Below are 13,740 nucleotides of genomic sequence, written 5' to 3'. Positions count from 1 at the left end.
CTGTGTATTCATGGTAAGGTTTACAGTACAGGGTCCCTGTGTATTCAGGGTAAGGGTTATTGTACAGGATCCCTGTGTATTCAGGGTTAGGGTCACTATACAGGGTCCCTGTGTATTCATGTAACGGTTATTGTACAGGATCCCTGTGTATTCAGGGTAAGGGTCACTGTACAGGGTCCCTTTGTATTCAGGGTAAGGTTTAAGGTACAGGGTCCCTGTGTATTCAGGGTAAGGGCTATTGTACAGGATCCCTATGTATTTAGGGTAAGGGTTACGGTAAAGGGACCCTGTATATTCACAGTAAGGGTCACTGTAAAGGATCCCTGTGTTTTCAGTGTAAGGGTTACTGTACAGGGTCCCTGTGTATTCAGGGTAAGTGTCACTGTACAGGGTCCCTGTGTATTCAGGGTAAGAGTCAATGTACAGCTCCCTGTGTATTCAGGGTAAGGGTTACTGTACAGGGAACCTGTGTATTCAGGGTAAGTGTCACTGTACAGGGTCCGTGTGTATTCAGGGTAACGTTCACTGTACAGGTCCCTGTGTATTCAGTGTAAGGGTTACTGTACAGGGTCCCTGTGTATTCAGGGTAAGGTTCGCTTACAGGGTCCCTGCGTATTCAGGTTAAGTGTCACTGTACAGTGTCCCTGTGTATTCAGGGTAAGGGTCACTGTACAGATCCCTGTGTATTCAGGGTAAGGGTCACTGTACAGGGTCCCTGTGTATTCAGGGTAAGGTTCACTGTACAGGGTCCCTGTGTATTCAGGGTAAGGATTACTGTACAGGGTCCCTGTGTATTCAGGATAAAGGTTATTGTACAGGATACCTGTGTATTCAGGGTAAGGATTACTGTAAAGGATCCCTGTGTATTCAGGGTAAGGGTCACTCTACAGGGTCCCTGTGTATTCAGGGTAACGGTTACTGTACAGGGTCCCTGTTTATTCAGGGTAGGGTTATTGTACAGGATCCCTGTGTATTCGGGGTAAGGGTCACTGTACAGGGTCCCTCTGTTTTCAGGGTAAGGGTTACTGTACAGGATCCCTGTGTATTCACAGTAAGGGTCACTGTAAAGGATCCCTGTGTTTTCAGTGTAAGGGTTACTGTACAGGGTCCCTGTGTATTCAGGGTAAGTGTCACTGTACAGGGTCCCTGTGTATTCAGGGTAAGGGTCACCGTACAGGTCCCTGTGTATGCAGGATGAGGGTTACTGTACAGGGTCCCTGTGTATTCAGGGTAAGTGTCACTGTACAGGGTCCCTGTGTATTCAGGGTAAGGGTCACTGTACAGGTTCCTGTGTATTCAGGGTAAGGGTTACTGTAAAGGGTCCCTGTGTATTCACGGTAAGTGTCGCTTACAGGGTCCCTGTGTATTCAGGTTAAGTGTCACTGTACAGTGTCCCTGTGTATTCCGGGTAAGTGTCACAGTACAGGTCCCTGTGTATTCAAGGTAATGGTCACTGTACAGGGTCCCTGTGTATTCAGGGTAAGGGTCGCTTACAGGGTCCCTGTGTATTCAGGTTAAGTGTCACTGTACAGGGTCCCTGTGTATTCAATGTAAGGGTTACTGTACAGGGTACCTGTGTATTCAGGGTAAGGGTTACTGAATAGGGTCCCTGTCTATTCAGGGAAAGGTTACTGTACTGGGTCCCTGTGTATTCAGGGTAAGGGCTATTGTACACATCCTTGTGTATTCAGGGTAAAGGTCACTGTACAGGGTCCCTGTGTATTCAGGGTAAGGGTTATTGTACAGGATCCCTGTTTATTCAGGGTAAGGGTCTCTGTACAGTGTCCCTGTCTATTCAGGGTAAAGGTTACTGTACTGAGTCCCTGTGTATTCAGGGTAAGGTCTATTGTACACGATCCTTGTGTATTCAGTGTAAGGGTCACTGTACAGGGTCCCTGTGTATTCATGGTAAGGTTTATTGTACAGGATCCCTGTGTATTCAGGGTAAGGGTCACTGTACAGGGTCCCTGTGTATTCAGGGTAAGGGTTACTGCACAGAGTCCCTGTGTATTCAGGTTAAGGGTCGCTTACAGGGTCCCTGTGTATTCAGCTTAAGTGTCACTCTACAGGGTCCCTGTGTTTTCAGAGTTAGGGTTACTGTACAGGGTCCCTGTGTATTCAGGGTAAGGGTTATTGTACAGGATCCCTGTTTATTCAGGGTAAGGGTCACTGTACAGGGTCCCTGTCTATTCAGGGTAAGGGTTACTGTACTGGGTGCCTGTGTATTCAGGGTAAGGGCTATTGTACACGATCCTTGTGTATTCAGGGTAAGGGTCACTGTACAGGGTCCCTGTGTATTCAGGGTAAGGGTTATTGTACAGGATCCCTGTTTATTCAGGGTAAGGGTCACTGTACAGGGTCCGTGTCTATTCAGGGTAAGTGTTACTGTACTGGGTCCCTGTGTATTCAGGGTAAGGGCTATTGTACACGATCCTTATATATTCAGGGTAAAGGTCACTGTACAGTGTCCCTGTGTATTCAGGGTAAGGGTTATTGTACAGGATCCCTGTGTATTCAGGGTAAAGGTCACTGTACAGGGTCCCTGTGTATTCAGGGTAAGGGTCACTGTACAGTGTCCCTGTGTATTCAGGGTAAGGGTTATTGTACAGGGTCCCTGTGTATTCAGGGTAAGGGTTACTGTACAGGGTCCCTGTGTATTCAGGTTAAGGTTTACTGTACAGAGTCCCTGTTTATTCAGGGTAAGGATCACTGTACAGGATCCCTGTGTATTCAGGGTAAGGGTCACTGTACAGGTTCCCTGTGTATTCAGGGTAAGGGTTACTGTACAGGGTCCCTATGTATTCAGGGTAAGGGTTACTGTACAGGGTCCCTGTATATTCATGGTAAGGAACACTGTACAGTGTCCCTGTGTATTCAGGGTAAGGGTTACTGTACAGGGTACCTGAGTATTCAGGTAAGGGTTATTGTACAGTATCCCTGAGTATTCAGGGTTAGGGTCACTGTAAAGGGTCCCTGTGTATTCAGGGCAAGGTTTATTGTACAAGATCCCTGTGTATTCAGGGTAAGGGTCACTGTAAAGGGTCCCTGTGTATTCAGGTTAAGGTTTACTGTACAGAGTCCCTGTGTATTCAGGGTAAGGATCACTGTACAGGATCCCTGTGTATTCAGGGTAAGGGTCACTGTACAGGGTCCCTGTGTATTCAGGGTAAGGGTTACTCTACAGGGTCCCTATGTATTCAGGGTAAGGCTTTCTGTACAGGGTCCCTGTATATTCATGGTAAGGAACACTGTACAGTGTCCCTGTGTATTCAGGGTAAGGGTTACTGTACAGGGTACCTGTGTATTCAGGTAAGGGTTATTGTACAGTATCCCTGTGTATTCAGGGTAAGGGGTACGGTACAGGGACCCTGTGTATTCAGGGTAAGGTTCACTGTACAGTATCCCTGTGTATTCAGGGTAAGGGTTATTGTACAGGGTCCCTGTGTATTCAGGGTAAGGGTTACTGTACTGGGACCCTGTGTATTCAGGGTAAGGTTTACTGTACAGAGTCCCTGTGTATTCAGGGTAAGGGTTACTGTACAGATTCGCTGTGTATTCATGGTAAGGGTTACTGTACAGGGTCCCTGTGTATTCAGGGTATGGGTTACTGTACACGGTCCCTGTGTATTCAGGGTAAGGGTCAGTGAACAGTGTCCCTGTGTATTCAGGGTAAGGGTTACTGTACAGGGTCCCTGTGTATTCAGGGTAAGGGTTAATGTAAAGGGTACCTGTGTATTCAGGGTAAGGCTTACTGTAAACGGTCCCTGTGTATTCAGGGTAAGTGTCAGTGTAAAGTGACCCTGTGTATTCAGAGTAAGGGTTACTCTACAGGGTCCCTGTGTATTGAGGGTAAGGGTCACTGTACAGGGTCCCTGTTTATTCAGGGTTAGGGTCACTGTACAGGGTCCCTGTGTATTCAGGGTATGGGTTACTGTAAAGTGTCCGTGTGTATTCAGAGTAAGGGTTAATGTACAGGGTCCCTGTCAATTCAGGGTAAGTGTCACTGTACAGGGTCCCTGTGTATACAGGGAAAGGCTTACTGTACAGGGTCCCTGTGTATTCAGGGTAAGGATCACTTTACTGGGTACCTGTGTATTCAGGGTCAGGTTCACTGTACAGGGTCCCTGTGTATTCAGGGTAAGGGTTACTGTACAGGGTCCCTGTCTATTCAGGGTAAGAGTCACTGTACAGGGACGCTGTGTAATCAGGGTAAATGTTACTGTACAGTGTCCCTGTTTATTCAGGGTAAGGGTCACTGTACAGGGTCCCTGTGTATTCAGGTTAAGGGTTACTGTACAAGTTCCCTGTTTATTCAGGGTAAGGGTTACTGTACATGGTCCCTGTATATTCAGGGTATGGGTCACTGTACAGTGTCCCTGTGTATTCATGGTAAGGTTTACAGTACAGGGTCCCTGTGTATTCAGGGTAAGGGTTATTGTACAGGATCCCTGTGTATTCAGGGTTAGGGTCACTATACAGGGTCCCTGTGTATTCATGTAAGGGTTATTGTACATGATCCCTGTGTATTCAGGGTAAGGGTCACTGTACAGGGTCCCTTTGTATTCAGGGTAAGGGTTACTGTACAGGGTCCCTGTGTATTCAGGGTAAGGGCTATTGTACAGGATCCCTATGTATTCCGGGTAAGGGTCACTGTACAGGGTCCCTTTGTATTCAGGGTAAGGGTTACTGTACAGGGTCCCTGTGTATTCAGGGTAAGGGCTATTGTACAGGATCCCTATGTATTCAGGGTAAGGATTACGGTAAAGGGACCCTGTGTATTCAGAGTAAGGGTCACTGTAAAGTATCCATGTGTTTTCAGCGTCAGGGTTACTGTACAGGGTCTCTGTGTATTCAGGGTAAATGTCACTGTACAGGGGCCCTGTGTATTCAGGGTAAGAGTCACTGTACAGCTCCCTGTGTATTCAGGGTAAGGGTTACTGTACAGGGAACCTGTGTATTCAGGGTAAGTATCACTGTACAGGGTCCCTTGTGTATTCAGGGTAAGGTTCACTGTACAGGTCCCTATGTATTCAGTGTAAGGGTTACTGTACAGGGTCCCTGAGTATTCAGGGTAAGATTCGTTTACAGGTTCCATGCGTATTCAGGTTAAGTGTCACTGTACAGTGTCCCTGTGTATTCAGGGTAAGGGTCACTGTACAGATCCCTGTGTATTCAGGGTAAGGGTCGCTGTACAGGGTCCCTGTGTATTCAGGTAAGGGTCACTGTACAGGGTCCCTGTGTAATCAGGGTAAGGATTACTGTACAGGGTCCCTGTGTATTCAGGGTAAAGTTTATTGTACAGGATACCTGTGTATTCAGGGTAAGGATTACTGTAAAGGATCCCTGTGTATTCAGGGTAAGGGTCACTCTACAGGGTCCCTGTGTATTCAGGGTAAGGGTTACTGTACAGGGTCCCTGTTTATTCAGGGTAGGGTTATTGTACAGGATCCCTGTGTATTCGGGGTAAGGGTCACTGTACAGGGTCCCTCTGTATTCTGGGTAAGGGTTACTGTACAGGGTCCCTTTGTATTCAGGGTAAGGGTTATTGTACAGGATTCCTGTGTATTCAGGGTAAGGATTACTGTACAGGGTCCCTGTGTATTCAGGGTAAGTGTCACTGTACAGGGTCCCTGTGTATTCAGGGTAAGGGTCACTGTACAGGTCCCTGTGTATGCAGGGTGAGGGTTACTGTACAGGGTCCCTGTGTATTCAGGTTAAGTGTCACTGTACAGGGTCCCTGTGTATTCAGGGTAAGGGTCACTGTACAGGTCCCTGTGTATTCAGGGTAAGGGTTACTGTAAAGGGTCCCTGTGTATTCACGGTAAGGGTCGCTTACAGGGTCCCTGCGTATTCAGGTTAAGTGTCACTGTACAGTGTCCCTGTGTATTCAGGTTAAGTGTCACAGTACAGGTCCCTGTGTATTCAAGGTAATGGTCACTGTACAGGGTCCCTGTGTATTCAGGGTAAGTGTCGCTTACAGGGTCCCTGTGTATTCAGGTTAAGTGTCACTGTACAGGTTTCCTGTGTATTCAGGGTAAGGGTTACTGTACAGGGTCTCTGTGTATTCAGGGTAAGGGTCACTGCACAGGGTACCTGTGTATTCAGGGTAAGGGTTACTGAACAGGGTCCCTGTGTTTTCAGGGTAAGGGTTACTGTACAGGGTCCCTGTGTATTCAGGGTAAGGGTTATTGTACAGGATCCCTGTTTATTCAGGGTAAGGGTCAATGTACAGGGTCATTGTCTATTCAGGGAAAGGTTACTGTACTGGGACCCTGTGTATTCAGGGTAAGGGCTATTGTACACGATCCTTGTGTATTCAGGGTAAGGGTCACTGTACAGGGTCCCTGTGTATTCAGGGTAAGGGTTATTGTACAGGATCCGTTTTTTATTCAGGGTAAGTGTCACTGTACAGTGTCCCTGTCTATTCAGGGTAAGGGTTACTGTACTGGGTCCCTGTGTATTCAGGGTAAGGTCTATTGTACACGATCCTTGTGTATTCAGCGTAAGGGTCACTGTACAGGGTCCCTGTGTATTCATGGTAAGGTTTATTTTACAGGATCCCTGTGTATTCAGGGTAAGTGTCACTGTACAGGGTCCCTGTGTATTCAGGGAAAGGCTTACTGTACAGGGTCCCTGTGTATTCAGGGTAAGGATCACTTTACTGGGTACCTGTGTATTCAGGGTTAGGGTCACTGTACAGGGTCCCTGTGTATTCAGGGTAAGGGTTACTGTACAGGGTCCCTGTCTATTCAGGGTAAGAATCACTGTACAGGGACGCTGTGTAATCAGGGTAAATGTTACTGTACAGTGTCCCTGTTTATTCAGGGTACGGGTCACTGTACAGGGTCCCTGTGTATTCAGGGTAAGGGTTATTGTACAGGATCCCTGTTTATTCAGGGTAAGGGTCACTGTACTGAGTCCCTGTGTATTGAGGGTAAGGTCTATTGTACACGATCCTTGTGTATTCAGTGTAAGGGTCACTGTACAGGGTCCCTGTTTATTCATGGTAAGGTTTATTGTACAGGATCCCTTTGTATTCAGGGTAAGGGTCACTGTACAGGGTCCCTGTATATTCAGGGTAAGGGTTACTGTACAGAGTCCCTGTGTATTCAGGGTAAGGGTCGCTTACAGGGTCCCTGTTTATTCAGCTTAAGTGTCACTCTACAGGGTCCCTGTGTTTTCAGAGTTAGGTTTACTGTACAGGGTCCCTGTGTATTCAGGGTAAGGGTTATTGTACAAGATCCCTGTTTATTCAGGGTAAGGGTCACTGTACAGGGTCCCTGTCTATTCAGGGTAAGGGTTACTGTACTGGGTGCCTGTGTATTCAGGGTAAGGGCTATTGTACACGATCCTTGTGTTTTCAGGGTAAGGGTCACTGTACAGGGTCCCTGTGTATTCAGGGTAAGGGTTATTGTACAGGATCCCTGTTTATTCAGGGTAAGGGTCACTGTACAGGGTCCCTGTCTATTCAGGGTAAGTGTTACTGTACTGGGTCCCTGTGTATTCAGGGTAAGGGCTATTGTACACGATCCTTATATATTCAGGGTAAAGGTCACTGTACAGTGTCCCTGTGTATTCAGGGTAAGGGTTATTGTACAGGATCCCTGTGTATTCAGGGTAAGGGTCACTGTACAGGGTCCCTGTGTATTCAGGGTAAGGGTCACTGTACAGTGTCCTTGTGTATTCAGGGTAAGGGTTATTGTACAGGGTCCCTGTGTATTCAGGGTAAGGGTTACTGTACAGGGTCCCTGTGTATTCAGGTTAAGGTTTACTGTACAGAGTCCCTGTTTATTCAGGGTAAGGATCACTGAACAGGATCCCTGTGTATTCAGGGTAAGGGTCACTGTACAGGGTCCCTGTGTATTCAGGGTAAGGGTTACTGTACAGGGTCCCTATGTATTCAGGGTAAGGGTTACTGTACAGGGTCCCTGTATATTCATGGTAAGGAACACTGTACAGTGTCCCTGTGTATTCAGGGTAAGGGTTACTGTACAGGGTACCTGTGTATTCAGGTAAGGGTTATTGTACAGTATCCCTGAGTATTCAGGGTTAGGGTCACTGTAAAGGGTCCCTGTGTATTCAGGGCAAGGGTTATTGTACAGCATCCCTGTGTATTCAGGGTAAGGGTCACTGTAAAGGGTCCCTGTGTATTCAGGTTAAGGTTTACTGTACAGAGTCCCTGTGTATTCAGGGTAAGGATCACTGTACAGGATCCCTGTGTATTCAGGGTTAGGGTCACTGTACAGGGTCCCTGTGTATTCAGGGTAAGGGTTACTGTACAGGGTCCCTATGTATTCAGGGTAAGAGTTACTGTACAGGGTCCCTGTATATTCATGGTAAGGAACACTGTACAGTGTCCCTGTGTATTCAGGGTAAGGGTTACTGTACAGGGTACCTGTGTATTCAGGTAAGGTTTATTGTACAGTATCCCTGTGTATTCAGGGTAAGGGTTACGGTACAGGGACCATGTGTATTCAGGGTAAGGTTCACTGTACAGTATCCCTGTGTATTCAGGGTAAGGGTTACTGTACAGGGACCCTGTGTATTCAGGGTAAGGTTTACTGTACAGAGTCCCTGTGTATTCAGGGTAAGGGTTACTGTACAGATTCGCTGTGTATTCATGGTAAGGGTTACTGTACAGGGTCCCTGTGTATTCAGGGTATGGGTTACTGTACACGGTCCCTGTGTATTCAGGGTAAGGGTCAGTGAACAGTGTCCCTGTGTATTCAGGGCAAGGGTTACTGTTCAGGGTCCCTGTGTATTCAGGGTATGGGTTACTGTAAAGTGTCCGTGTGTATTCAGAGTAAGCGTTAATGTACAGGGTCCCTGTCTATTCAGGGTAAGTGTCACTGTACAGGGTCCCTGTTTATTCAGGGAAAGGCTTACTGTACAGGGTCCCTGTGTATTCAGGGTAAGGATCACTTTACTGGGTACCTGTGTATTCAGGGTTAGGGTCACTGTACAGGGTCCCTGTGTATTCAGGGTAAGGGTTACTGTACAGGGTCCCTGTCTATTCAGGGTAAGAGTCACTGTACAGGGACGCTGTGTAATCTGGGTAAATGTTACTGTACAGTGTCCCTGTTTATTCAGGGTAAGGGTCACTGTACAGGGTCCCTGTGTATTCAGGGTAAGGGTTACTGTACAAGTTCCCTGTTTATTCAGGGTAAGGGTTACTGTACAGGGTCCCTGTATATTCAGGTTATGGGTCACTGTACAGTGTCCCTATGTATTCATGGTAAGGTTTACAGTACAGGGTCCCTGTGTATTCAGGGTAAGGGTTATTGTACAGGATCCCTGTGTATTCAGGGTTAGGGTCACTATACAGGGTCCCTGTGTATTCACGGTAAGGGTTATTGTACAGGATCCCTGTGTATTCAGGGTAAGGGTTACTGTACAGGGTCCCTGTGTATTCAGGGTAAGGGTCACTGTACAGGGTCCCTTTGTATTCAGGGTAAGGGTTACTGTACAGGGTCCCTGTGTATTCAGGGTAAGGGCTATTGTACAGGATCCCTATGTATTCAGGGTAAGGGTTACGGTAAAGGGACCCTGTGTATTCAGAGTAAGGGTCACTATAAAGGATCCCTGTGTTTTCAGCGTAAGGGTTACTGTACAGGGTCCCTGTGTATTCAGGGTAAGTGTCACTGTACAGGGTCCCTGTGTATTCAGGGTAAGAGTCACTGTACAGCAACCTGTGTATTCAGGGTAAGGGTTACTGTACAGGGAACCTGTGTATTCAGGGTAAGTGTCACTGTACAGGGTCCCTGTGTATTCAGGGTAAGGTTCACTGTACAGGTCCCTGTGTATTCAGTGTAAGGGTTACTGTACAGGGTCCCTGTGTATTCAGGGTAAGGGTCACTGTACAGGTTCCTGTGTATTCAGGGTAAGGGTTACTGTAAAGGGTCCCTGTGTATTCACGGTAAGGGTCGCTTACAGGGTCCCTGTGTATTCAGGTTACGTGTCACTGTACAGTGTCCCTGTGTATTCAGGGTAAGTGTCACAGTACAGGTCCCTGTGTATTCAAGGTAATGGTCACTGTACAGGGTCCCTGTGTATTCAGGGTAAGGGTCGCTTACAGGGTCCCTGTGTATACAGGTTAAGTGTCACTGTACAGGGTCCCTGTGTATTCAGTGTAAGGGTTACTGTACAGGGTCTCTGTGTATTCAGGGTAAGGGTCACTGCACAGGGTACCTGTGTATTCAGGGTAAGGGTTACTGAACAGGGTCCCTGTGTTTTCAGGGTAAGGTTTACTGTACAGGGTCCCTGTGTATTCAGGGTAAGGGTTATTGTACAGGATCCCTGTTTATTCAGGGTAAGGGTCACTGTACAGGGTCCCTGTCTATTCAGGGAAAGGTTACTGTACTGGGTCCCTGTGTATTCAGGGTAAGGGCTATTGTACACGATCCTTGTGTATTCAGGGTAAGGGTCACTGTACAGGGTCCCTGTGTATTCAGGGTAAGGGTTATTGTACAGGATCCCTGTTTATTCAGGGTAAGGGTCACTGTACAGTGTCCCTGTCTATTCAGGGTAAGGGTTACTGTACTGAGTCCCTGTGTATTCAGGGTAAGGTCTAGTGTACACGATCCTTGTGTATTCAGTGTAAGGGTCACTGTACAGGGTCCCTGTGTATTCATGGTAAGGTTTATTGTACAGGATCCCTGTGTATTCAGGGTAAGGGTCACTGTACAGGGTCCCTGTGTATTCAGGGTAAGGGTTACTGTACAGAGTCCCTGTGTATTCAGGTTAAGGGTCGCTTACAGGGTCCCTGTGTATTCAGCTTAAGTGTCACTCTACAGGGTCCCTGTGTTTTCAGAGTTAGGGTTACTGTACAGGGTCCCTGTGTATTCAGGGTAAGGGTTATTGTACAGGATCCCTGTTTATTCAGGGTAATGGTCACTGTACAGGGTCCCTGTCTATTCAGGGTAAGGGTTACTGTACTGGGTGCCTGTGTATTCAGGGTAAGGGCTATTGTACACGATCCTTGTGTATTCAGGGTAAGGGTCACTGTACAGGGTCCCTGTGTATTCAGGGTAAGGGTTATTGTACAGGATCCCTGTTTATTCAGGGTAAGGGTCACTGTACAGGGTCCCTGTCTATTCAGGGTAAGTGTTACTGTACTGGGTCCCTGTGTATTCAGGGTAAGGGCTATTGTACACGATTCTTATATATTCAGGGTAAAGGTCACTGTACAGTCTCCCTGTGTATTCAGGGTAAGGGTTATTGTACAGGATCCCTGTGTATTCAGGGTAAAGGTCACTGTACAGGGTCCCTGTGTATTCAGGGTAAGGGTCACTGTACAGTGTCCCTGTGTATTCAGGGTAAGGGTTATTGTACAGGGTCCCTGTGTATTCAGTGTAAGGGTTACTGTACAGGGTCCCTGTGTATTCAGGTTAAGGTTTACTGTACAGAGTCCCTGTTTATTCAGGGTAAGGATCACTGTACAGGATCCCTGTGTATTCAGGGTAAGGGTCACTGTACAGGGTCCCTGTGTATTCAGGGTAAGGGTTACTGTACAGGGTCCCTATGTATTCAGGGTAAGGGTTACTGTACAGGGTCCCTGTATATTCATGGTAAGTAACACTGTACAGTGTCCCTGTGTATTCAGGGTAAGGGTTACTGTACAGGGTACCTGAGTATTCAGGTAAGGGTTATTGTACAGTATCCCTGAGCATTCAGGGTTAGGGTCACTGTAAAGGGTCCCTGTGTATTCAGGGCAAGGTTTATTGTACAAGATCCCTGTGTATTCAGGGTAAGGGTCACTGTAAAGGGTCCCTGTGTATTCAGGTTAAGGTTTACTGTACAGAGTCCCTGTGTATTCAGGGTAAGGATCAATGTACAGGATCCCTGTGTATTCAGGGTAAGGGTCACTGTACAGGGTCCCTGTGTATTCAGGGTAAGGGTTACTCTATAGGGTCCCTATGTATTCAGGGTAAGGGTTTCTGTACAGGGTCCCTGTATATTCATGGTAAGGAACACTGTACAGTGTCCCTGTGTATTCAGGGTAAGGGTTACTGTACAGGATACCTGTGTATTCAGGTAAGGGTTATTGTACAGTATCCCAGTGTATTCAGGGTAAGGGGTACGATACAGGGACCCTGTGTATTCAGGGTAAGGTTCACTGTACAGTATCCCTGTATATTCAGGGTAAGGGTTATTGTACAGGGTCCCTGTGTATTCAGGGTAAGGGTTACTGTACTGGGACCCTGTGTATTCAGGGTAAGGTTTACTGTACAGAGTCCCTGTGTATTCAGGGTAAGGGTTACTGTACAGATTCGCTGTGTATTCATGGTAAGGGTTATTGTACAGGATCCCTGTTTATTCAGGGTAAGGGTCACTGTACAGGGTCACTGTCTATTCAGGGAAAGGTTACTGTACTGGGTCCCTGTGTATTCAGGGTAAGGGCTATTGTACACGATCCTTGTGTATTCAGGGTAAGGGTCACTCTACAGGGTCCCTGTGTATTCAGGGTAAGGGTTATTGTACAGGATCCCTGTTTATTCAGGGTAAGGGTCACTGTACAGTGTCCCTGTCTATTCAGGGTAAGGGTTACTGTACTGAGTCCCTGTGTATTCAGGGTAAGGTCTAGTGTACACGATCCTTGTGTATTCAGTGTAAGGGTCACTGTACAGGGTCCCTGTGTATTCATGGTAAGGTTTATTGTACAGGATCCCTGTGTATTCAGGGTAAGGGTCACTGTACAAGGTCCCTGTGTATTCAGGGTAAGGGTTACTGTACAGAGTCCCTGTGTATTCAGGTTAAGGGTCGCTTACAGGGTCCCTGTGTATTCAGCTTAAGTGTCACTCTACAGGGTCCCTGTGTTTTCAGAGTTAGGGTTACTGTACAGGGTCCCTGTGTATTCAGGGTAAGGGTTATTGTACAGGATCCCTGTTTATTCAGGGTAAGGGTCACTGTACAGGGTCCCTGTCTATTCAGGGTAAGGGTTACTGTACTGGGTGCCTGTGTATTCAGGGTAAGGGCTATTGTACACGATCCTTGTGTATTCAGGGTAAGGGTCACTGTACAGGGTCCCTGTGTATTCAGGGTAAGGGTTATTGTACAGGATCCCTGTTTATTCAGGGTAAGGGTCACTGTACAGGGTCCCTGTCTATTCAGGGTAAGTGTTACTGTACTGGGTCCCTGTGTATTCAGGGTAAGGGCTATTGTACACGATCCTTATATATTCAGGGTAAAGGTCACTGTACAGTCTCCCTGTGTATTCAGGGTAAGGGTTATTGTACAGGATCCCTGTGTATTCAGGGTAAAGGTCACTGTACAGGGTCCTGTGTATTCAGGGTAAGGGTCACTGTACAGTGTCCCTGTGTATTCAGGGTAAGGGTTATTGTACAGGGTCCCTGTGTATTCAGTGTAAGGGTTACTGTACAGGGTCCCTGTGTATTCAGGTTAAGGTTTACTGTACAGAGTCCCTGTTTATTCAGGGTAAGGATCACTGTACAGGATCCCTGTGTATTCAGGGTAAGGGTCACTGTACAGGGTCCCTGTGTATTCAGGGTAAGGGTTACTGTACAGGGTCCCTATGTATTCAGGGTAAGGGTTACTGTACAGGGTCCCTGTATATTCATGGTAAGTAACACTGTACAGTGTCCCTGTGTATTCAGGGTAAGGGTTACTGTACAGGGTACCTGAGTATTCAGGTAAGGGTTATTGTACAGTATCCCTGAGCATTCAGGGTTAGGGTCACTGTAAAGGGTCCCTGTGTATTCAGGGCAAGGTTTATTGTACAAG

The sequence above is a fragment of the Pristiophorus japonicus genome, chromosome Y, assembly GCF_044704955.1.
Source record: "Pristiophorus japonicus isolate sPriJap1 chromosome Y, sPriJap1.hap1, whole genome shotgun sequence".
Taxonomy (NCBI): Eukaryota; Metazoa; Chordata; class Chondrichthyes; family Pristiophoridae; genus Pristiophorus; species Pristiophorus japonicus.
This window is presented reverse-complemented; position numbering follows the sequence as displayed.